The sequence below is a fragment of the Bombina bombina genome, chromosome 5 (genome assembly GCF_027579735.1).
Source record: "Bombina bombina isolate aBomBom1 chromosome 5, aBomBom1.pri, whole genome shotgun sequence".
NCBI classification, from domain to species: domain Eukaryota; kingdom Metazoa; phylum Chordata; class Amphibia; order Anura; family Bombinatoridae; genus Bombina; species Bombina bombina.
Genome location: NC_069503.1, coordinates 220,818,265 through 220,843,852, shown reverse-complemented (window position 1 = coordinate 220,843,852; position 25,588 = coordinate 220,818,265). Strand labels below are relative to the sequence as shown.

General features: G+C 37.1%; 1 protein-coding gene across 4 annotated transcripts in view; it reads right to left on the bottom strand.

Moving 5' to 3' along the window:
• Positions 1-25,588, bottom strand: part of PARD3 (par-3 family cell polarity regulator) — a 1,150,653-nt gene that overhangs the window by 181,671 nt on the left and 943,394 nt on the right. The gene's annotated exons all lie outside the window — the stretch shown is intronic.

Sequence of the window (25,588 nt, the reverse complement as noted above, 5' to 3'; positions counted from 1 at the left end):
ATGTGCAGCCACCAATCAGCAGCTACTGAGCATATCTAGATATGATTTTCAGCAAATAATATCAAGAGAATGAAGCAAATTAGATAATAGAAGTCAATTAGTAAGTTATTTAAAATTGTATGCTCTTTCTAATTTATGAAAGAAAAAATTGGGTTTCATGTCCCTTTAAGAAGCCAACATTAAAAAAAACAAAAAAAAAAAAACAGAAATACATTACACTATCAATCTTAATCCAAAATTCAGTAAATTGTATCATTATTTAACATCACTTTAAATTGAATCTCATACAGCAGTATCGGCTTTGTACTTCCTAAAAATACAGGATAATACGTAACTTTATGAACTTACACCTATCAGACATGCTATGTTAGTTTTAATTGAATTTCAAATAGTACAGACTACATTTTTTTATACAAAAAAAAAAAGAAACATTTTCAATGAGTTTACATGTTGCTCTTTCTCGTGGATGACCAGACAAAATGATCTTATGGGGTTGTCATGTCCCTTGTTCAGAGGAGAATTAATTGCCTGGTATTTCGGGGCTGGACTGACCTCACTTAGAGTGATCAGACTGATATAGTTCAGGAAAGTTTTCCTCTGTGAAAAGCACAACTGAGCTAAAAGAGGCTGCTCCTAGGTGGCAGCTCGCCATAGAACAAGCTACTGAGCTGATGTTCGTTCATGGTAGAGCGCTTCTCTCTTTGCAGGCTTAATAGTGGATGCTATAACTAAAGTGAATCTATAAATGCATGTGTGTTATCAACAAAAGTTTTCAGACATAGATCAACAGTTTATGCAGTTTCCCCAGTCAGTGTCCTCCAATTTGATGTGCATTTCTTTTCTTAAAGGGACAGTCTAGTCCAAATGAAACTTTCATGATTCAGATAGGGCATGCAATTTTAAACAACTTTCCAATTTACTTTTATCATCAAATTTGCTTTGTTCTCTTTGTGGTATTTTTGAAAAGCTAAACCTAGGTAGGTTTAAACTGATTTCTAAACAGTTAAAAAAACGCCTCTTAGCTCATTAGCATTTTGAAAGTTTTTCACAGTTAGACAGTCCTAGTTCATGTGTGTCATATAGATAACACTGTGCTCACTCCCGAGGAGTTATTTAGGAGTCTGCACTGATTGGCTAACATTCATCTCTGTCAAAAGCAGTGAGATAAGGGGGCAGTTTCCAGAGGCTTAGTTACAAGTTAATCACAGAGGTAAAACATATTAATATAACTGTGTTGGTTACGCAAAACTGAGGAATGCGGAATAAAGGGATTATCTATCTTTTTAACCCCTTAATGACCACAGCACTTTTCCATTTTCTGTCCGTTTGGGACCAAGGCTATTTTTACATTTCTGCGGTGTTTGTGTTTAGCTGTAATTTTCCTCTTACTCATTTACTGTACCCACACATATTATATACCGTTTTTCTCGCCATTAAATGGGCTTTCTAAAGATTCATCATATCTTATAATTTACTATAAAAAAAATTATAAAATATGAGGAAAAAATGGAAAAAAACGCAGTTTTTCTAACTTTGACCCCCAAAATCTGTTACACATCTACAACCACCAAAAAACACCCATGCTAAATAGTTTCTAAATTTTGTCCTGAGTTTAGAAATACCCAATGTTTACACGTTCTTTGCTTTTTTTGCAAGTTATAGGGCAATAAATACAAGTAGCACTTTGCTATTTCCAAACCACTTTTTTTCAAAATTAGCGCTAGTTACATTGGGACACTGATATCTGTCTGGAATCCCTGAATATCCCTTGACATGTATATATATTTTTTTAGAAGACATCCCAAAGTATTGATCTAGGCCCATTTTAGTATATTTCATGCCACCATTTCACTACCAAATGCGATCAAATAAAAAAAAATGTTCACTTTTTCACAAATGTTTTCACAAACTTTAGGTTTCTCATTGAAATTATTTACAAACAACTTGTGCAATTATGGCATACATGGTTGTAAATGTTTCTCTGGGATCCCCTTTGTTAAAAAATAGCAGACATATATGGCTTTGGCATCGCTTTTTGGTATTTAGAAGGCAGCTAAATGCCGCTGCGCACCACACGTGTATTATGCCCAGCAGTGAAGGGGTTAATTAGGGAGCATGTAGGGAGCTTGTAGTTTTAATTTTAGCTTTAGTGTAGTGTAGTAGACAACCCAAAGTATTGATCTAGGCCCATTTTGGTATATTTCATGCTACCATTTCACCGCCAAATGCGAACAAATAAAAATAAAACGTAAAATTTTCCCAATTTTAGGTTTCTCACTAAAATTATTTACAAACAGCTTGTGCAATTATGGCATAAATGGTTGTAAAAGCTTCTCTGGGATCCCCTTTGTTCAGAAATAGCAGACATATATGGCTTTGGCTTTGCTTTTTGGTAATTAGAAGGCAGCTAAATGCCGCTGCGCACCATACGTGTATAATGCCCAGCAGTGAAGGGGTTAATTAGGGAGCTTGCAGGGTTATTTTTAGCTTTAGTGTAGGTATCAACCTCCCACATGACACATCACACCCCCAGATCCCTCCCAAACAGCTCTCTTCCCTCCCCCACCCCACAATTGTCCCCGCCATCTTAAGTACTGGCAGTAAGTCTGCCAGTACTAAAATAAGAGGGATTTTTTTTTGGGGGGGGTTAAATAATAATTCTGTTCTGTAGTATCCTCCCTTAGCCCCCAACCTCCCTGATCCCCCCCAAACAGCTCTCTAACCCCCCCTCTCCTTGCCTTATTGCGCCATATTGGGTACTGGCAGCTGTCTGCCAGTGCCCAGTTTGAAATCAAATATGGTTATTTTTATTTATTTTTAAAAAAATACTGTTTTCTGTAGTGTAGCTGCCCTCCCTCAACCCCCAACCCCCCAACCCCTGCCAGATATGCTAAATATTTTTTAAATGCCCACCCTCACTCCCACCGAGTACCACCTTGTGCTCCCACCATTGTTCCATAGTGTAGGTTCCCACCCGCCCGCGCGCGCGCACCCGCACTCGATCCCTTCCCACCGATGGCCACCCACCCGCCTCCCTGGGTAAGCTCCCACCCACCAACGAACATGGCCATCAATGGCCGATGCAGAGAGGGCCACAGGGTTGCTCTCTCTGCATCGGACGGCTAAAAAATGTTATAGCAGGATGCCTCAATATCGAGGCATCACTGCTATAACATGAAAGCAGTTGGAAGTGATCAGGATCGCTTCCACTGCTTTCAAAGACCAACGACGTACGGGGTACGTCCTTGGTCATTAACTGCATTTTTTTGCAGGACGTACCCCATACGTCGTTGGTCGTTAAGGGGTTAAACAATAAAAATTCTGGTGTAGACTGTCCCTTTAAATGTGCAGTATTGGCAGAAATAGTACAGACTGGCATAACTTAAGTACAATTGTATACACTTGCACAGGATTAATGTATTAAAGTGTATAGGGAACAAAATGGAATATTAAAGAGATGAAATAAAAACTGGCAACGTTGCTCTGGCGACAGCTTTTACATCATTAATATTTCTTGCTAAGTGAATCTACCGCCTTAAGCACTAGCATTTCAAGCACATTGAGACAAAAGGTGGAATATTATAAAGTGAATGAATACATTGTATTTGCTATGCATAGAGATCTGAAAAAAATGAATCAATTAAGGATTCTTGAGTTTTAAAAACATCTTAGTATTGTTTTTGGAATAAAAGAACTCTTCATCATATAAAATAAATAAATATTGTGTCAGTGGCCTTGATGAATCATAGCCCAGAAGGTGGTCTGAAAAATCAGCGGGTTGTGATGAAATATTAAAGCAAGTGATTATTGATGAAAAATGAATTTGCCTTTTTGATTTCAGCAGACTTTAGATTGTGCCCACGGTTTTGTGGATAATTAAACAACTCAAATACATTCTGTGTCTAAGCCGGCATTTAGAGATTTGGTAACAAAGGTTTTTAAGGTCATATTTCCATATGTACCAGTCTTACGGAATAAATGATTGTAATGAATACACCAAGTAATCTGAATTACAGTATTCTGAAGTTATTGTGTTCTTCAAGTTAATCACATTTGCTAATAATTAAAAGCAGCAAAATATTGATTGCAAAGACAGGTCATTCTATTTGATCTAACCATATTTACTAAACTGTACCAGTCTTAACCTCTATGTCTTAAACCGTATGATTCATAATCAAGTGACTCGCACAAGCCTGTTCATCTCAACAGACATCTCCACATGCCTTTCTTTGTAAATCCAGCAAGCCTCCCCAATTCTCATAAATCCATAGGTAGAAAAAAATAAAATAATGATCCATTATTTTGCACCCCTTCCTCTTTAAAAAAAAAAAAGAAGCAGAATTCTTGATCAAATAAAAGGCAAACATGGGTTTCAGTGTTTTAATTTATCAAACACACAAAAAAAGCCATTTAAGTGGAACATCTGATATTTGGCAATGTTTTATAAAGTTCTCTCTAAATCAGCAATGATGATGGAACACAAACTATTAAAAGGGTCAGTGGGGTCTAATTAAACTTTCATGATTCAGACAGGGCATGCAAATTTAAACAACTTTCCAATTTACTTTTAGCATCAAATTTGCTTTTTTTTTTTCTTGGCATTCTTTGTTGAAAGCTAAACCTAGGAAAGCTCATAAACTGATTTCTAAGCTGTTGAAGCCACCTCTTATCTCAATGCATTCTGACCGTTTTTTTCACAACTAGACAGCGCTAGTTCATGTGTGCCATACAGATAACAATGTGCCCAGTCCCGTGGAGTTTTTTTTTTTATGAGTGAGCACTGATTGTTTAAAATGCAAGTCTTTAAAAAGAACAGAAATAAGGGGGCAGTTTGCAGAACCTTCGATATAAGGTAATCACAGAGGTAAAAAGTATATTAATATAACTGTGTTGGGTTTACAAAACTGGGGAATGGTAAATAAAGGGATTATCTATCTTTTTAAACAATAACAATTTTCGTGTAGGCTGTCCCTTTAACCAAAGAGTGTAGGCTGCGAAACTATAACCAGTTAATAACTGAACCACCGGTGTTCTGTCCATGAATCGTCTCTGCTAAGCTTGCTAATGAGGCGCAGAACACAAAACGTTGTATGATCTGCTTCAATGACTGCATGAACTCATAGGCCAGTGATGGTAACCTTGGCACCCGGATGGATGTTTTGAAACAACATTTCCTATAATGCTTAGGCACTCTACAGTCTGGTTGAGCATCATGGGAAATGTAACTCCAAAACATGAGGGGTGCCAAGGTTAGCCCTCACTGTCATAGGCTATTATAAAAAATACTAAATACTACTATTATACATAGGAAGCAATCTATTCAATGTAGCACTATGATGAGTAATTTCTAAGCAGGAAGTAATTTATTCAGTGGTGCACTATGACGGGTTATTTCAATATGTTATGTATTTAATAGATGCGGCAGAAATGTTTATGAAGACATATTGCATTTACCACTAACGAAAACCTTGAACACCTGCAATATATTGCTTGCAGCCAATATCTGGATTTCATTATCAAACAATAAAAAAAACTTTTAGGCAATTGACATGACAAGTGAACTGGTAAGTAAGCTTCCTGATTGGCTGACCCAGTAATATTAATAAGAAAAGGAAATGGCTGTGAATGAATAATTTAATCCCTATGTCATCTATATTGGATACATTAAACAAAACAGTTGTGTCTATTATTTTGGACATCCTGGAAAATAATTTATCAAATTAATTTCTATTAACCTACATAAAAATATGTTGCAGATATTAGTTTTTAGATCATCTGCAATATCACCTGTGTAACCGGGTTACAGACCATTTTCCCTACTTACTTTTTCACTTTCAGTAACAGATTTCCTTTACCTTTCTAACATCTGTAAAACAGTACTATATCTGAGTAGTATACACAGTTAAATTATATGTGTATATATAATACAAAATATAGTTTATGAAGTTTAAGTTTCTAATACTGTCTACTGAAGTTGTTTTGGGGAAAAAACATTGTATCAGTGTCTGAATAAATTTGTCAATTTGGGCAGCCTACAGGAAAAATTCTCAGTGTGGAAAATTAAGAGATCACTGAAGAACATTAATCACAGTGTCTGAGGTGAACATATAACGTTTACTTTAATGAAATGCTTAACAGCGAGTCGAGAGTCAATGAATTTGTTTTAGGCTAATAAAGATATTTTGACAGAAGATTGGGCCACTTACTTTAGAGACTATACAATGAATTTTTTTTCTATTAATGCAGATGCTCTCAACCAGGTTGTAAGGACATACTAGGACATCAACGCATGTGCTGCAGAGTGTAAGGCATCAGAAGCAGAGATAGCTTAACCCTTTGGATTAAAAACATTATACAACATTATGCAATTTGGAGTTTATAACAATTTTTATTTGTTTAATGTAGTTAAAAGAATGGATATGTCTTACTCTAAGTACATGTACAGTAGATCATGCATCAGATTGTACAAAAGTGAAAAACTAGTCTGTTTCTAGATTGATAGATAATCTGAAAACATGGTCAGTCATTTTTTTCTGAACGTGGCCCATCATGATATGTACACAGCTTTTCTCTTATAGGGGTCTCAGTAATACATTTACAACAAGAGCTGTCCATCTAAAGACCAAACTTAGCTCTGCACACCTCTAATTCCAGACAACCACTGTTAGTTCCAAATACAAGTACTTTTAACATAAAATTTTAGCTGTCCCTAGGTAAGAAGCTGTACATTTGGTTTCATTTACATTTTCAGCTGAATTGAGAGCATCCAGCAAGCAATTACCCACTTTCAGTCCCAGTTTAGTGCCTAGTTCCAGGGTGCAAAATAAATCAATTACAACCTTGTATCTGAAGAGGGTTACGGCATATCCATTATCAGGTGGTATGCATACACATGGTATCTGAAGAGAGTTACGGCATATCCATTATCGGGTGCTATGCATACACATGGTATCTGAAGAGAGTTACGGCATATCCATTATCAGGTGGTATGCATACACATGGTATCTGAAGAGAGTTACGGCATATCCATTATCGGGTGCTATGCATACACATGGTATCTGAAGAGAGTTACGGCATATCCATTATCAGGTGCTATGCATACACATGGTATCTGAAGAGAGTTACGGCATATCCATTATCGGGTGCTATGCATACACATGGTATCTGAAGAGAGTTACGGCATATCCATTATCGGGTGCTATGCATACACATGGTATCTGAAGAGAGTTACGGCATATCCATTATCAGGTGCTATGCATACACATGGTATCTGAAGAGAGTTACAGGCATATCCATTATCGGGTGCTATGCATACACATGGTATCTGAAGAGAGTTACGGCATATCCATTATCGGGTGCTATGCATACACATGGTATCTGAAGAGAGTTACGGCATATCCATTATCGGGTGCTATGCATACACATGGTATCTGAAGAGAGTTACGGCATATCCATTATTAGGTGGTATGCATACACATGGTATCTGAAGAGAGTTACGGCATATGCATTATCAGGTGGTATGCATACACATGGTATCTGAAGAGAGTTACGGCATATCCATTATCGGGTGCTATGCATACACATGGTATCTGAAGAGAATTACGGCATATCCATTATCAGGTGGTATGCATACACATGGTATCTGAAGAGAGTTACGGCATATCCATTATAGGGTGCTATGCATACACATGGTATCTGAAGAGAGTTACGGCATATCCATTATCAGGTGGTATGCATACACATGGTATCTGAAGAGAGTTACGGCATATGCATTATCAGGTGGTATGCATACACATGGTATCTGAAGAGAGTTACGGCATATCCATTATCGGGTGCTATGCATACACATGGTATCTGAAGAGAATTACGGCATATCCATTATCAGGTGGTATGCATACACATGGTATCTGAAGAGAGTTACGGCATATCCATTATCGGGTGCTATGCATACACATGGTATCTGAAGAGAGTTACGGCATATCCATTATCAGGTGGTATGCATACACATGGTATCTGAAGAGAGTTACGGCATATCCATTATTAGGTGGTATGCATACACATGGTATCTGAAGAGAGTTACGGCATATCCATTATCGGGTGCTATGCATACACATGGTATCTGAAGAGAGTTACGGCATATGCATTATCAGGTGGTATGCATACACATGGTATCTGAAGAGAGTTACGGCATATGCATTATCAGGTGGTATGCATACACATGGTATCTGAAGAGAGTTACGGCATATCCATTATCGGGTGCTATGCATACACATGGTATCTGAAGAGAATTACGGCATATCCATTATCAGGTGGTATGCATACACATGGTATCTGAAGAGAGTTACGGCATATCCATTATCGGGTGCTATGCATACACATGGTATCTGAAGAGAGTTACGGCATATCCATTATCAGGTGGTATGCATACACGTGGTATCTGAAGAGAGTTACGGCATATCCATTATTAGGTGGTATGCATACACATGGTATCTGAAGAGAGTTACGGCATATCCATTATCGGGTGCTATGCATACACATGGTATCTTAAGAGAGTTACGGCATATCCATTATCGGGTGGTATGCTATGCATACACATGGTATCTGAAGAGAGTTATGGCATATCTATTATTGGGTGGTATAAAACTAGGGATGGGCGAATGTTTCGCAACATTCGAAAAACAGAACGAATTTTAACACATTCGTTCGTTCTAATCGAATTTCGAATGTTTACATAACATTCTAACATTCAATTTTCGAATGTTCGATTTCGAATTTTACGATTACATTCGAAAATATTCTTTTCGAAAATAAAAGTTAGATTGTAATAGTATTTCTATTGCTTTTTCTTTAAATGTAATATTCAAATTATGCAATATTCGAATTAGAAAAATTCGAATTTAGATTGTAATAGTATTTCTATTGCTTTTTCTTTAAATGTAATATTCGAATTATGCAATACGTGTATTCGAATTCGAAAAATTCACATTTAGATTGTAATAGTATTTCTAATGCTTTTTCTTTAAATGTAATATTCGAATTATGCAATACGTGTATTCGAATTTGAAAAAATTTGAATTTAGATTGTAAAAGTATTTCTAATGCTTTTTCTTTAAATGTAATATTCGAATTATGCAATATTCGAATTTGAAAAATTTGAATTTATATTCGAATTCAAAAAAATTCGAATTTATATGTTTGTAATAGTATTTCTAATGCTTTCTTTAAATGTAATATTCAAATTATGCAATATTCTATATCGAAACATTCAAAATTATATTATGTATCAATTTACTAGATTCCCGCCCTACCACATGAACTATTGAACTTCTGAATAGTATTTGTTAAATAGAATGTTAAATTCGAAATTTCGAATGTGGACATTCGATATAATTATAAAAATTCGAATTCGAAAGAGACATTCGAAAACTGTAAATAACATTCGATTTTCGAATTTTTAAGAATATTCGTTCTTATCGACATTCGGATTTAGAATTCGTTCTACATTCGAAATTCGAAAATTTACACATTCGCCCATCCCTATATAAAACACATGGTATCTGAAGAGCATTACAATATATCTATTTTTGGGTGGTATAAAAACACATGGTATCTGAAGAGCATTACAGTATATCTATTTTTGGGTGGTATAAAAACACATGGTATCTGAAGAGCATTACAGTATATCTATTTTTGGTGGTATGCATACACGATATCTGAACAGCATTACAGCACTGCTATTATTAGGTGGTATAAAAACAAATGGTATCTGAAGAGTGTTATGGCACAGATATCAGATGGTATGCATACACATGGTATATCTGAAGAGAGTTACAGCATATCTATTATCAGATGGTATGTATACACATGGTATGTGAAGAGAGTTACGGCATATCTATTATTAGGTGGTATGCATGCACATGGTATCTGAAGAGTGTTACGGCACATCCATTACCGGGTGGTATGCATGCACATGATATATGAAGAGAGTTACGGCACATCTATTAAAGGGTTGTATGCATACACATGGTATCTGAAGAGTTACGTCATATCTATTATTGGGTGGTAAACATACACATGGTATTTGAAACGCGTTACGGCACATCTATCTATAGAGCGGTACGGCACAGATCTACACAAATTTTACTCTTGCTTGATATCACAATGTTCCCAAAATCAACAGTGATAAAAATCTGTATTTTTAAAACAAAAAAATTCACACAATCTTCTGAAGATATCACTTATGATATTAACTAAATTGATGCCATATTTTGGTATGAATTTGTCATTACATGCAATTACAAATTTGAATTAACAGTTTATTTGAACCATCCAATTTCCCATTAAAATGTTGTTAGAATAGCAGGTTATTTATGCTCATCAACGCTTTTAATCTTTTTTATAGTGAAAATAAATAAATAAAGGATGTTTCATGGGTATGGAATATACTTCAGCAACTAAAAATAAATGCAAAAGAGAAAAAAAAAATCATACTACCTCTGGTTTACTAAGCAACCTATTTCTGTAACCTATTTTCCTTTTTTGTTTTCAAAACAATAACTTTTTGACATGACTGAATAGCACTCACATTATAGGCGAAAAACACAGTTCACAAAGGTCTTCACTTTAAAATAGGCATTTCCCCAACAGCGATAAAATGCATACAAAAAAAAAAACACCACAACATGATTATGGTATTTATGTGGCTGTTAATGCCTTGGCAGAAAGCTAGGGGTGGCAAGCCTACTATTTGCTGCCTATTTAGATATACTGCATCTCAGTGCCTATTTTATTTCAATTATACTTTAAAGACAATGCACTCTAGGTGCCAAATGACTGAACAGCAGATACCGCAGATGCATCCACCTATCTCGCAGTAAGGATTCCAGACTGTGAATAGAAATGCACTATATCATTAGTGTTTAGATGAAAATCTCCTATGGACCAGTAGCTTGTGTTTTCTTCTTTATGATGCAAAACATCAGTTACTATGATACACTGGATGGGTTTTGCCCATACATAATAAGCATAAGCAAATGATAGCTTTGATACAGATCATGCAGGTCTGAGCACATCTCTTTCTCATCAAGCGAAAAAATTCTATTTAAATAGGGTCTGGTATAGGAAGACTGCTTTACAGCATATATGAAAAAAATCCAATCCTTTCTACAAATGTACGTGTAGGATCAAACGACTGATTTTCATTATACTAATTAAATTATGAGAGTCAATGCCAGTGATTCAAATGGTTTTATTCTATTCAAACGAATTATATTTACTCTTCAGAATATCGACCTACATAGCGCTATAGATTCTGAGGCAAAAACAAAGAAATATCAAAGTTACTAGTCAGCTATAAACACATCTTATTTTAGCTTTAGATAAATAACCATTAATGCCGAAATTTCAAACTACCTCATGATATGGTTTATAGATTAGAAATTAAGCTTAAAAGGGACAGGAAACCCTAACATTTTCTTTTGCGATTTGTATAGAACATACAATTATAAACAACTTTCCAATTTACCTCTATTATCAAATTTGCTTCATTCTCTTGTTATCCTTTGCTGAAGGAACAGCATTGCACTACTGGCAGGAAGCTGAACACATCTATTTAGCCAATCACAAGAGACAAATGTGTGCAGGCACCAATCAGAAACTAGCTCCCACTAGTGTAGGGTATGTGCTTTTTTTTTTTTTTTTTTAAGAGATACCAAGAGAACAAAGCACTTTTGAAAATAGAAGAGAATTTAAAAGTTCTTAAAATGATCTGCTCTATCTGAATCCTGCAAGTTTAATTATGACTTTTCCTATCCCTTTAAGCCAGGGGTATCAAACTCATTGTATCCGGGGGCCACTGGCCAAGTGTTCTTCTCCCATGGGGGCCACTTGAAAAGAGTGAGTGCTCTGGGACTGGATCAACTAGAATCTCAAAGTGACATTTAGTCAAGTTTTAGTGCATGGTAGGAATTGTAGTCCATAACAGACATACACAGTGTATATTTATCTTGTGAGTGCCAAGTGAAGTGATCATTCTGGAACTGAATAAAAAGTGACATTTATCTAAGTAGTGCATAATGGGAGTAGTGCACAATGCTTGTCTTTATAGTTATCTTTTAAGTGCCTTTATAGATCATCAATTTGTTACACCTCTTACAACCCTAAAACAATTGATGGGGCCAAATTAATAATCAAGGGAGGGCCAGATCAAACTATCTTGAGGGCCGCATATGGCCCCAGGGCCGGTACTTTGAGACCACTGCTTTAAGCAATCAATGATAAAAAAAAGTTAAGAGCTATGTCTTTTTATTTTTTTTCTATTTAAAAAAAACAAAAACACTAACTTCTGTCTTTTTTCAACCTCATCTACTATGTAACTTTTGATTGGATTTAATTGACTTTTTTTTATAATCTGCATCATTAGGATTCTGCTTAAAAGGACATAAAACCCCAACATTTTCTTTCATGATTCAGATAGAACATTTCATTTTAAACAGCTTTCCAATGTAATTCTTTGATCACATTTTCTTTGTTATCCTTTGTTGAAAAGGAGGAGTGTGCATGTGTCTGTGTATATCGCAGCAAATTTGAAAAATGAAGTAGATTGGAAACTTTTTTTTTTTAAATTGTATTCTCTATCTGAATCATGAAAAAATAAAATGTGGGTTTTATGCCTCTTTAAATGTAAAGAGTGTTTCATCACTAAAAAAACACATTGGCTGTTATAAAATAAAATAGTATTGAGAACATGCTAGGAAAGAGGTTTGTCCAAAATAATTCCCCCTCTTTGATTACCTTGTATCTCTGCAGACTGCCCCTTATTTCAGTTCTTTTGACAGACTTGCATTTTAGCTAATCAGTGCTGACTGATCGGTAAATCCACAGGCTTGAGCACAATGTTATCTGTATAGCACACATGAACTAGCTAGATGTGAAAAACTGTTCAAATGCACTAAGAGGTAGCCTTCAAGGGCTTAGAAAGGAGCATAGGTTTAGCTTTCAACAAAGAATAGCAAAAAGAACAAAGCAAGTTTGATTAGAAAAAAAAATTGGAAAGTTGTTTAAAATTGCATGCTCTATCTGAATCATGAAAGTTTAATTTTGACTAGGCCGTCCCTTTAAGTTAATCAGGTAACGTGCTACTGGTCCAGAGCTTCACATGGCTACTGAACCAATCAGCAGCAGCAGCAGCGTTTGGTGGGTTCAGTACATAGATATAAGCAGTAATGTTATAAGAAACATCTCCAGCACTTTTTATTGCAGTTGTAAGTGCCATTAAAGGGATATGAAACCCTAAATTGTTTTTCATGATTAAAAAAAAAAAAAAGCACAAAAATGTTAAAATGTTTCCAATTTCTTCTATTATGGAATTTGCTTCATTCCAATTGATTTCTTTGTTGAAGAGATACCTAGGTAGGTGTCTGGATCACTACATAGCAGGAAATAGCGCTGCCATCTAGTGCTCTTGCTAGTGGATAACTTTCTTGCAAAACTGCTGTCATATAGTGCTCCAGTCACATGCACACTCCTGAGCTTATGAGCCTGCTTTTCAACAAAAAATACCACGAGAACAACGAAAATGTGATAATAGAAGTAAATGAGAAAGGTGTTTAACATTGCATGCTTTCTCTCACTGGTTTTGAAACTTGTCCCCACAACTTCCTAACAGGTCAGAGTTTCAGGATTACCTTGGGTGAGAGCAGGTAAAATAACCATGGTTACTAATCGGCTGATTATTTCACCTGTGCTCCAGTACAGATATCCTCAAAATAAGGCCTGTTAGGGGGGCCTGAAGACAGGTTTGAAAACCAGTGCTCTATCTGAATCGTGAAAGAAACATTTTAGGTACCATGTCCCTTTAAATTTCACAGTAAGATGATATGAGACATCTGTAATTTTTTTCTCCTCCTTATTTCTGTGCTCCCTACAGCTGAGCGATGTGACGCCGTGTTTGGGAATATGCTTCTGAGCCCATTTTCCATGACATAACTATAATGTTTTGCTACTCTTGCATGTATTTGTAGTTTGCCACAAAACTGAACTATTTGAACTTAATTGGATTTATTTTTACAATCTCCAGAAGCTCACATCTCCCTGTGGTCCTATAAAACACAAAGGTGCTCTTGGGCAACACAATGTGGAGAATTACCGAACACAGCTACCGTAACAAGTAAAAACCTTTAAGAAACTAACACATTTGCTTTTTTGGAATGTTTACGTTATTAGTCGACAGGGAGTGGAGAGAGAAAACATAACGTATGCAAATTTGCACAGTTTAAGTGGCTTATAAATGTGATTTAGTAGTTCATGTTTCACTAGAGTAATTAACAGCAGAAGAAACAGCTAAAGCAGATCTCATAACAGTACCTGAGAAAGTTTTCTCCCTCATTCATATTAAAAAATAAAAAACAACGCGTTTCGATGCCCCACTGACCTCTTCATCAAGCCAGTGGGGGGGGGGGGGGGGGGGGGGGGGGAAATGTCAAACAAATAAAAATATATATATTTAAAAGTAAAAAAAAATCAATGTTAATATATTCTGTATGCTAATAAAATAAATGGTGAATTTATTAAATATTTAATACCTCAATTTGTCACTTAATTTATATTAAAATACATTTTATTGTGAATTAATGTCAACTGAAATTCACGTAAATATTTAAAAAATTTTTTTTTAGCTTTTTAGCATACTTCACGGGACGTTGTAGTGCGAAACTGACATGCTCTAAATTATTAGAGCATGTAATTTTAGGCCTACTGACCCTTTAAGTCTGTTAAAGTGGATCGTAATCAATAAAGCAGGGGGGGTTATCTTGTTCAAAGATGTGCCAAGAATAGCACAAACTCTGGTACTACAAGCGGATGGTAAGAAAAATAAAAATAATAAAAAAAGGTTTGCCAGAGAATATTAACACAGTAATCGAGAACCGACTGACATTTTTTTCTGCTCACAAAACAACTGTGCTGAATTTTGAGTGTTTCTGGATTGGCTAGAAGCACGCCTGCAGTTAATGAGGAGCAGATACGGCTTTACCTCACAGAAGCACTTATTTTATGGTCCGTGCTAAAGGCAACTTTGCATTCAAATGCTGCTAAGGCAAGTTTTAGAAACAATGTGCATTTGCTTTTTAGCACTTCAAAATGACAATCCCGACAACTTCAAAAAAATATTTCATAGTAGCCATTAATTTGCATACAAAATGTCTGCCTCTTAATACTTTATTAAATTATTTATTTTTTTGGAATGGAGATTTGCAAACTAATCATCGGCAAACATGGTTAATATCACCACCATATTTTGCTTCATATTAAATGTAGGCTTCAGGGGATATGTAGGCATTTTGCCGCTTATAAAGACTGCACAAACTATATCTAAGGAACTTAAAGGGACATAATACTCATATGCTAAATCACTTGAAACTGATGCAGTATAACTGTAAAAAGCTGAAAAATTTTTACCTCATAATTTCCTCAGCTCAGCAGAGTTCGCTCTGTGTAAAAAGCTATACTCAGCTGCAACCCAGCTGCAGGTAAAAAAGAAGAAGAAATGAACAGCAGCCAATCAGCATCAACAGTGCTGAGGTCATGAACTCTTTTACTGTGATCTCATGAGATTTCACTTAACTCTCATGAGATTTCATTGTAAACTTCCTTACACTGAATAGGGAAATAAGGTGAGTGTGCACGAAAGCACGCTCCTTCGGCTGTCCCAGGAGAGACATACTGATTTGCTGCTTAGAAGTCCTTTACAATGGGATGTGGCTACTGAGAAACTTTTGAGGTAAAATATCTTTCTTTTTTACATAGAGATGTTCAGGTGATATTTTCTAGTCAGCTTTTTACAGCTATACTGCATCACTTTCAAGTGTTTAAACATTTGGGTATTATAGCCCTTTAATGATGAAAAGCAATGGTTTATAATTGATCTTTGCTTATAGTGTAAAACTGCTCTCTTAATCCATAGTGTGATTAAGAGAACAGATCCCAAGTACTGTGTCACCATATATCACAGTGCGCTTGACAGTTCGAGTCAGCTGAAGAGTTAATTTGTTGTAAGAGTCCCTTTAAATACTGTATATTATAGAAACAGCTGCTAGGAACAGTAACTGGAGTGAAATTAATTTATATGGAATATTTTTTTACTTTACAACTTATTGCAATGAAAAGTATAACTACATGATATTAACAAAACTTGCTGGTGGGAATACGGACAACGACAATATTTGTTTACAAGGTGAAAAATGTGAAATACCACCAGGTTAGACTATCATCTCACAGAAGATAAAATAATAAAGGATCTTTGGCACCCAGACATTTTAACGTAATATGCATTATGAGGAAGATCGGAGCAGTAATAAATCAAAACACTTTCCAGTAAATGATTACAGAAAATGCTTACTTACAAGTCAGATATTCAGCATAAAAAAAGACTTTGAAGTATTGCCCCATAGGTTAACCTTAGGAATACATTTATTTTGCAAGTCTCCAATTAGAGATTGCTACAAGCAAATAAAATGCATTTATTTTGCTAGAGATAACAGGTTACTTAGCACATTTGTAATCTGCTAGTCAACTAAAGTCAATGTAGAAAAATATAGGCCAGAAGTCAGAAAACTTCCCTAATTAGGTCAACTACAAAGTGTGGCAGAAAAAAAGTCAATTAAAGCTTAATTTGGCTTTTCTAGGAAGATACAAGCCAGAGAGTGAAACGCACCCTTTTCTACATTAACTAATGGGCTGATCAGAATCATATCAAGACATTACTTCAATATTCACTTAAATATCACAAGAAGAAAGGAAAACTAATATAGTGCCTAACGTCTGTAAACAAAACCTCAAGAGCACAGTCTGTAAAATGTCACAAATAAAACTATTTTTTTTAACTAATGCGTTGCTAAAAACGCTATAACACTAAGGGGCATTTAACTCATTTTTTGTTTATCCGTTATAAGTAATTCACTGTGATATAAAAGGTCAGTGTGCACAATTAATATTTTAAAAACATTTATCTTTGTGATCATATTTTAGCACCCCTAAAATAGTGGGGTCTAAAACTGCCTCTGATTGGCTGCAAATAAACATGGTACCCTTGTGTCTGTTTTATTGTAATGAAAAGCAGTAAACAGTGGGTTATACTTAATAGAAAACATTGCAATATGTTTTGTTAATCATTTTAAAAGGATTGACCTTTTATTTATTTATTTGTAACTTTATATAAGCAGAGTGCATTACTTCCTGTCTCTACAGGAAGTCAAAGTAATAGCTTTTACTTTGATGTGGTTGCTAAGAAACACCTGCACTAGCTCTAGCCAGATTCTTAGTACTTTAGATTACTTTTGTTGTAAAACTTATGTGACAGTAAAACGTAAGTTTTATAATTGTAGCTCCCTTATCTCACTAAAGGCAGTAAGTACACTGAGAATTTCTAAGTGTTAAACTTCCTGTTTATGTTTACTTTGATTTTATTTATTTTTTTAACTAAAAACACAATTTATGCTTACCTGATAAATTTATTTCTCTTGTGGTGTATCTAGTCCACGGATCATCGATTACTTGTGGGATATTCTCATTCCCAACAGGAAGTTGCAAGAGGACACCCACAGCAGAGCTGTAATATAGCTCCTCCCCTAACTGTCATAGCCAGTCATTCGACCGAAAACAAGCCGAGAAAGGATGCAGTGGTTACTGTAGTTTAAATTTAAAAATTACCTGCCTTAAAATGACAGGGCGGGCCGTGGACTGGATACACCACAAGAGAAATAAATTTATCAGGTAAGCATAAATTGTGTTTTCTCTTGTAAGGTGTATCCAGTCAACGGATCATCGATTACTTGTGGGATACCAATACCAAAGCTAAAGTACACGGATGAAGGGAGGGACAAGGCAGGAACTTAAATGGAAGGAACTACTGCCCGTAAAACCTCTCTCCCAAATATAGCCTCCGAAGAAGCAAAAGTATAAAATTTGTAAAATTTTGAAAAAATATGAAGCGAAGACCAAGTCGTCGCCTTGCAAATCTGATCAAAAGAAGCCTCATTTTTAAAGGCCCAAGTGGAAGCCACAGCTCTAGTGGAATGAGCTGTAATCCTTTCAGGAGGCTGCTGTCCAGCAGTCTCATAGGCTAAGCGGATTAAGCTTCTTAGTTAAAAAGAAAAAGAGGTTGCCGAAGCCTTTTGACCTCTCCTCTGTCCAGAGTAGACAACAAACAAAGCAGATGTTTGACGAAAATCTTTAGTAGCTTGTAAGTAAAACTTTAAAGCACGGACAGATTGTGTAACACAAGGATGGAACAACAATCTCTTGATTGATATTCTTGTTAGATACCACCTTAGGTAAGAACCCAGGTTTGGTACGCAGGACAACCTTATCCGTATGAAAAATCAGATAAGGAGAATCACATTGTAAGGCAGATAGCTCAGAGACTCTACGAGCCGAGGAAATAGCTACCAAAAAAAAAAACTTTCCAAGATAAAAGCTTGATATCTATGGAATGAAGAGGTTCAAACGGAACTCCTTGAAGAACCTTAAGAACCAAGTTTAAGCTCCATGGTGGAGCAACAGGTTTAAACACAGGCTTGATTCTAACTAAAGCCTGACAAAATGCCTGAACGTCTGGAACATCTGCCAGACGCTTAACTAGCTGAAATCCTTTTTCCAAACCTTCTTGGAGAAAAGATAATATCCTAGCAATCCTGACCTTACTCCATGAGTAACCCTTGGATTCACACCAATAAAGATATCTACGCCATACCTTATGGTAAATTTTCCTGGTGACAGGCTTTCGTGCCTGTCTTAAGGTATCAATAACTGACTCGGAGAAGCCACGCTTTGATAAAATCAAGCGTTCAATCTCCAGGCAGTCACCTCAGAGAAATTAGATTTGGATGGTTGAAAGGACCCTGAAGTAGAAGGTCCTGTTTCAGAGGCAGAGACCATGGTGGAAAGGATGACATGTCCACTAGATCTGCATACCAGGTCCTGCGTGGCCACGCAGGTGCTATCAGAATCACCAGTGCTCTCTCCGGCTTGATCTTGGCAATCAGTCGAGGGAGCAGAGGAAACGGTGGAAACACATAAGCCAGGTTGAAAAACCAGGGCGCTGCTAGAGCATCTATCAGTGTCGCCTTGGGATCCCTGGACCTGGATCCGTAACACAGAAGCTTGGCGTTCTGGCGAGACGCCATGAGATCCAGTTCTGGTTTGCCCCAACGATGAGTCAGTTGTGCAAATACCTCCGGATGGAGTTCCCACTCTCCCGGATGAAAAGTCTGACAACTTAGAAAATCCGCCTCCCAGTGCTCTACACCTGGAATATGGATAGCTGATAGGTGGCAAGAGTGAATCTCTGCCCAGCGAATTATTTTTGAAACTTCTAACATCTCTAGGGAACTTCTCGTTCCCCCTTGATGGTTGATGTAAGCTACAGTCGTGATGTTGTCCGACTGAAATCTGATGTACCTCAGAGTTGCTAACTGAGGCCAAGCCTGAAGAGCCTTGAATATCGCTCTTAGTTCCAGAATATTTAATGGAAGAAGAGACTCCTCCTGATTCCATGATCCCTGAGCCTTCAGGGAGTTCCAGACTGCACCCCAACCTAGAAGGCTGGCATCTGTCATAACAATTGTCCAATCTGGCCTGCGAAAGGTCATACCTTTGGACAGATGGACTCGAGATAGCCACCAGAGAAGAGAATCCCTGGTCTCTTGGTCCAGATTCAGTTGAGGGGACAAATCTGTGTAATCCCCGTTCCACTGACTGATCATGCATAGTTGCAGCGGTCTGAGATGTAAGCGTGCAAACGGCACTATGTCCATTGCCGCTACCATTAAGCCGATTACTTCCATACACTGAACCACCGAAGGGCACGGAATGGAATGAAGAACCCGGCAGGAATTTAGAAGCTTTGATAACCTGGACTCCGTCAGGTGAATTTTCATTTCTACAGAATCTATCAGAGTCCCTAGAAAGGAAACTCTTGTGAGTGGGGATAGAGAACTCTTTTCCTCGTTCACTTTCCACCCATGCGACCACAGAAATGCCAGTTCTACGTCCGTATGAGACTTGGCAATTTGGAAGTTTGACGCCTGTATCAGGATGTCGTCTAAATAAGGGGCTACTGCTATGCCCCGCGGCCTTAGGACCGCCATAAGCGACCCTAGAACCTTTGTAAAGATTCTTGGGGCTGTAGCTAATCCCAAGGGAAGAGCTACAACTGGTAATGCCTGTCTTGAAAGGCAAACCTGAGAAACCGATGATGATCTTTGTGTATCGGAATGTGAATATAAGCATCCTTTAGATCCACTGTAGTCATATATTGACCCTCCTGGATCAGTGGTAGGATGGTACGAATAGTTTCCATCTTGAACGACGGAACTTTGAGGAATTTGTTTAAGATCTTTAGATCCAAAATTGGTCTGAAGGTTCCCTCTTTTTTGGGAACCACAAACAGATTTGAGTAAAAACCCTGTCCCTGTTCCTCCTTTGGAACTGGATGGATCACTCCCATAACTAGGAGGTCTCGTACACAGTGTAAGAATGCCTCTCTCTTTATCTGGTGTGCAGATAATTGTGAAAGGTGAAATCTCCCTTTTGGGGGGGAAGCTTTGAAGTCCAGAAGATATCCCTGGGATATAATTTCCAACGCCCAGGGATCCTGAACATCTCTTGCCCACGCCTGGGCAAAGAGTGAAAGTCTGCCCCCTACTAGATCCGTTCCTGGATAGGGGGCCGTTCCTTCATGCTGTCTTAGAGGCAGCAGCAGGCTTTTTTACCCGCTTACCTTTTTTTCCAGGTCAGGTTTGGTCTCCAGACTGTCTTGGATTGGGCAAAAGTTCCCTCTTGTTTATTATTAGAGGAAGTTGATGCCGCACCTGCCTTGAAGTTTTGAAAGGCACGAAAATTAGACTGTTTGGCCCTAGATTTGGACCTGTCCTGAGGAAGGGCATGACCTTTTCCTCCAGTGATATCAGCAATAATCTCCTTCAACCAGGCCCGAATAGGGTCTGCCCCTTGAAGGGAATGTTAAGTAGCTTAGATTAGATTGACAGGGGCAATGCATGCAAGGGGCTGTAGGATAAAACTTGGTTGAATAAATATTTTCTTAAGGTAACCTCTAATTTTTTATCCATTGGATCTAAAAAAAAAAAGCACAACTGTCCTCAACAGGGATAGTAGTACGCTTTACTAGAGTAGAAACTGCTCCCTCCACCTTAGGGACTGTCTGCCATAAGTCCCGTGTGGTGGCGTCTATTGGAAACATTTTTCTAAAAATAGGAGGGGAAGAGAACGGCACACCTGGTCTATCCCATTCCTTATTAATAATTTCTGTAAACCTTTTAGGTATTTGGAAAAACATCAGTACACACCGGCACTGCAAAGTATTTATCCAGTCTACACAATTTCTCTGGCACTGCAATGGTATCACAGTCATTCAGAGCAGCTAAAACCTCCCTAAGCAACACGCGGAGGTGTTCAAGCTTAAATTTAAATGTAGAAATATTAGAATCAGGTATCTTTCCTGAGTCATTAACATCACCCACTGAATGAAGCTCTCTTTCCTCAGCTTCTGCATATTGTGAGGCAGTATCAGACATGGTTCTTAAAGCGTCAGTATGCTCTGCATTTTGTCTCACCCCAGAGCTATCTCGCTAACCTCTAAGTTCAGGTAGTCTGGCTAATACCGCTGACAGTGTATTATCCATGACTGCCGCCATGTCTTGTAAAGTAAACGCTATGGGCGCCCTAGATGTATTTGGCGCCATTTGAGCGTGAGTCCCTTAAGCGGGAGTCAAAGGGTCTGACACGTGGGGAAAGTTAGTCGGCATAACTTCCCCCTCGTCAGATTCCTCTGGTAATAAATTTTTTAAAGACAGAAAATGATCTTTATTGCATAAAATTAAATCAGTACATTTGGTACACATTCTAAGAGGGGGTTCCACCATGGCTTTTAAACATAATAAACAAGGAGTTTCTACTATGTCAGACATGTTTATACAGAATAGCAATGAGACTAGCAAGCTTGGAAAAGACTTTAAATCAAGTTAACAAGCAAATATAAAAAACGGTACTGTACCTTTAAGAGAAACAAATTTTGTCAGAATTTGAAAAACAGTGAAAAAATGCAGTAAATCAAACGAAATTTTTACAGTGTGTATAATAGGCTAACAGAGCATTGCACCCACTTGCAAATGGATGATTAACCCCTTAGTTCAAAAAACGGATCAAAAAAATGAAATAGACGTTTTTTAACAGTCACAACCAACTGCCACAGCAAGCTGTGGCCCTACCTTCCCCAATAAACGACTTTAGAAAGCCTTTGGACCCTTTAGAGATGTCCTATAGCATTCAGAGGGCCTTTGAGGGAAGCTGGATGTCACAGTTTGTAATTTTAACTGCACAAACTGTCACTTTTATACTACAACAGTGGAAATTGTTTCTAGTCAAAATTTAAGCCAGCCATGTTGAAAAAACTAGGCCCCAATAAAGTTTTATCACCAAAGCATATATAAAAACGATTAAACATGCCAGCAAACGTTTTATATTGTAAATATCATAAGGGTATTACCCCTGAGAGTAAGCATGATACCAGTCGTTATTAAATCACTGTATTCAGGCTTAACTTACATTAATCCGGTATCATAATTTTTTCTAGAGATGGAAAACACTAGAAAATGCTAACTGCACATACCTGATAGCAGAATAAACTGCACGCCATTCTCTCGCTGAAGTTACCTCATCTGTGTAATCCCCTCAGACATATGTGAGAACAGCAATGGATCTTAGTTACAACCTGCTAAGATCATAGAAACCTCAGGCAGATTCTTCTTCTATTTCCTGCCTGAGATAAAATAGCACAACTCCGGTACTATTTAAAAATAACAAACTTTTGATTGAAGAAAATAAACTAGCTATATTTAACCACTCTCTCCTACAACGTCCTTGCTTGTTGAGAGTTGCAAGAGAATGACTGGCTATGACAGTTAGGGGAGGAGCTATATTACAGCTCTGCTGTGGGTGTCCTCTTGCAACTTCCTGTTAGGAATGAGAATATCCCACAAGTAATCGATGATCCGTGGACTGGATACACCTTACAAGAGAAAAAAGTTTCATATCCCGTTAAGCATTAATGATTAAAATACCATATACTGTATTTTTTTTAAATCAATACAGTAATTCTAAAGTATTTGGTGCACATGACGAGCCAATCTCATTGGTGACTTAGTGGGCGCCACCCCGAAGTCTTCAACGGATCTGCCGGTGATGTCGCACAAAGGAGCAAAGTCATAGCAGCTGAAAGGGAGCTGGATATGGGAAGGTTATTCAATTCCCTTAATCTCAGCTCTCTTTGCAGCTACAGGCCATCAAGATCCCTTAAAGAATTGGCAGCTCTTTCAAATGGTATTGGTCTTGAAATGCACCAAATCCCCCCCCCCCCCCAAAAAAAAAAAAAGTTAAATGGAGACGATATCTTTAGGGAAACAAACAAAAATATAAATAAATCATAGACCTCTAATAAAGTTTGTTTTATAATGTACAAGTTCCTTTTAAAAAAAAATAAAAAAAATAACTAGGTGGTGATCATTGTGGTGACAGCGGTCACAAAAAAGGGCTTTTTATTCCTACTCTAGGATCGCATGGGGTTGTCATTTCCTTTGTTGAGACAATTGCCTGATTTTCCGGGATAAACTGACCTTACTAGGCGAGATCAGACTGAAATAATACTTCAGAAAAGTTCTTCCTAGTGAAAAGCACAATTGGGCTAAAAGAGGCTGCTCCTAGGTGGAGACTTGCCATAGAACAAGCTACTGAGCTGTTTGTTCATGGTAACGCTCTTCTCTTTCTGTATGTATTTGTATTATGACCCTGGGGAGGAACCCAGACATTTCCTCGCCCAATGTGCTTAGAGGAATATGGCTGCACCTAACTAACAAGGCCCACAGAAGGCTGAAACTATTTTCTGAGGATGTAATTAATTTCCCTTGTTAAAGGGACAGTATACACTCATTTTCATATAATTGCATGGCATAGACACTACTATAAATAATAAGATGCACAGATACTGATATAAAAATCCAGTATAAAACTGTTTAAAAACTTACTTAGAAGCTCACAGTTTAGCTCTGTTGAAAAGGTATTTGGAAAGCCCACTGCAAGTGGAAAATATCAGACACTCCCCCCTCCCCCTTCTTTTGCATATGAAAAGACCCTTTACACAAACAGGAGCAAGCTGGAGAAGGTAGCTGACGGTATTCACATAAAACTTTGGGGCTTGGTTAGGAGTCTGAAAATCAGAGCAATGTTATTTAAAAATAAGCAAAACTATACATTAAAAAAAAACAACTTGATGGGCTATATAAATAGATCATCAACAAAACATTAATGCAAAGAAAAAATGAGTGTATAATGGCCCTTTTTAAGAGGAGAATTGCCTGATTTTTTCGGGGCTGAACTGATCTTACTAGGGAAAATCCGACTGATAAAATACTTCAGAAAAGTTCTTCCTTGTGAAAAGCACAATTGGGCTAAAAGACTGCTCATAAGCTATTGAGATGTTGTTCATTCCTTTTAGAGGGATTCTCTTGCTGTATATATTTATGTCTACTCTGGCATACAGAGGCACCTCTAGTTTTTATTACAACCCCAAAAAACCTGTATGGTACCAAAAAACATACTGCCAACTTAAAGGGATACTAAACCCAATTTTTTTTCTTTAATGATTCAGACAGAGCATGCAATTTTATGCAACTTTCTAATTTACTCCAATTATCAATTTTTTTTGTTTTCTTGGTATCTTTATTGAAAAAGCAGGAAGGAGCCGGAACATATTTTGTTCAGAACCTGGGTTATGCTTGCTTATTGGTGGCTTAATGCAGCCACCAATAAGCAAGTGCTGAACCTAAAATGGGTCGGCTCCTAAGCTAACAAACCTGCTTTATAAATAAAGATAACAAGAGAACAAAGAAAAATTGATAAATAGGAGTAAATTAGAAAGTTGCTTAAAATTGCATGCTCTATCTGAATCATGAAAGAAAATATTTTGGTTTAGTATCTCTTTAAGATACTTGACCATGCTGCCGCATGATTCACAGTGATTGCTTGATCAGCGCAGGAACTTTTATATATATATATATATATATATATATATCTGCCTTATTGGCCACAGCAAATGCTATAAACACACATACTCTTTTATAAGAATATATATTTGCGTTGCAAGTATAAATGTTTTCAAAACATTTATTTTGTATGTAGATCCTTTGTCATGCAGTGTTTGATTGCCGTTATATACTATACATAAAAATTACTTTTTAATGTACCTTTAACCCACTACGTCCTTCCGCTAGCACGGCACCCCACGATGGAAGCATCTGTAGGTAGCTTATTTGTAAACAGTGACATCCCAACCCGACTACCCCACAGCTGGAATCAGGAGTGAGATTAATTACTTTATAAATTTTATATGACTTCACACCAGCTATAGAAGGACAAGGGAATTTACTAACACCAATTATATTCCTTAGTGGCAAATTGCATTCTACATATATGACAAACTTATATTCCAGCAAATAAATAATAATTGGAAAAAAAATGA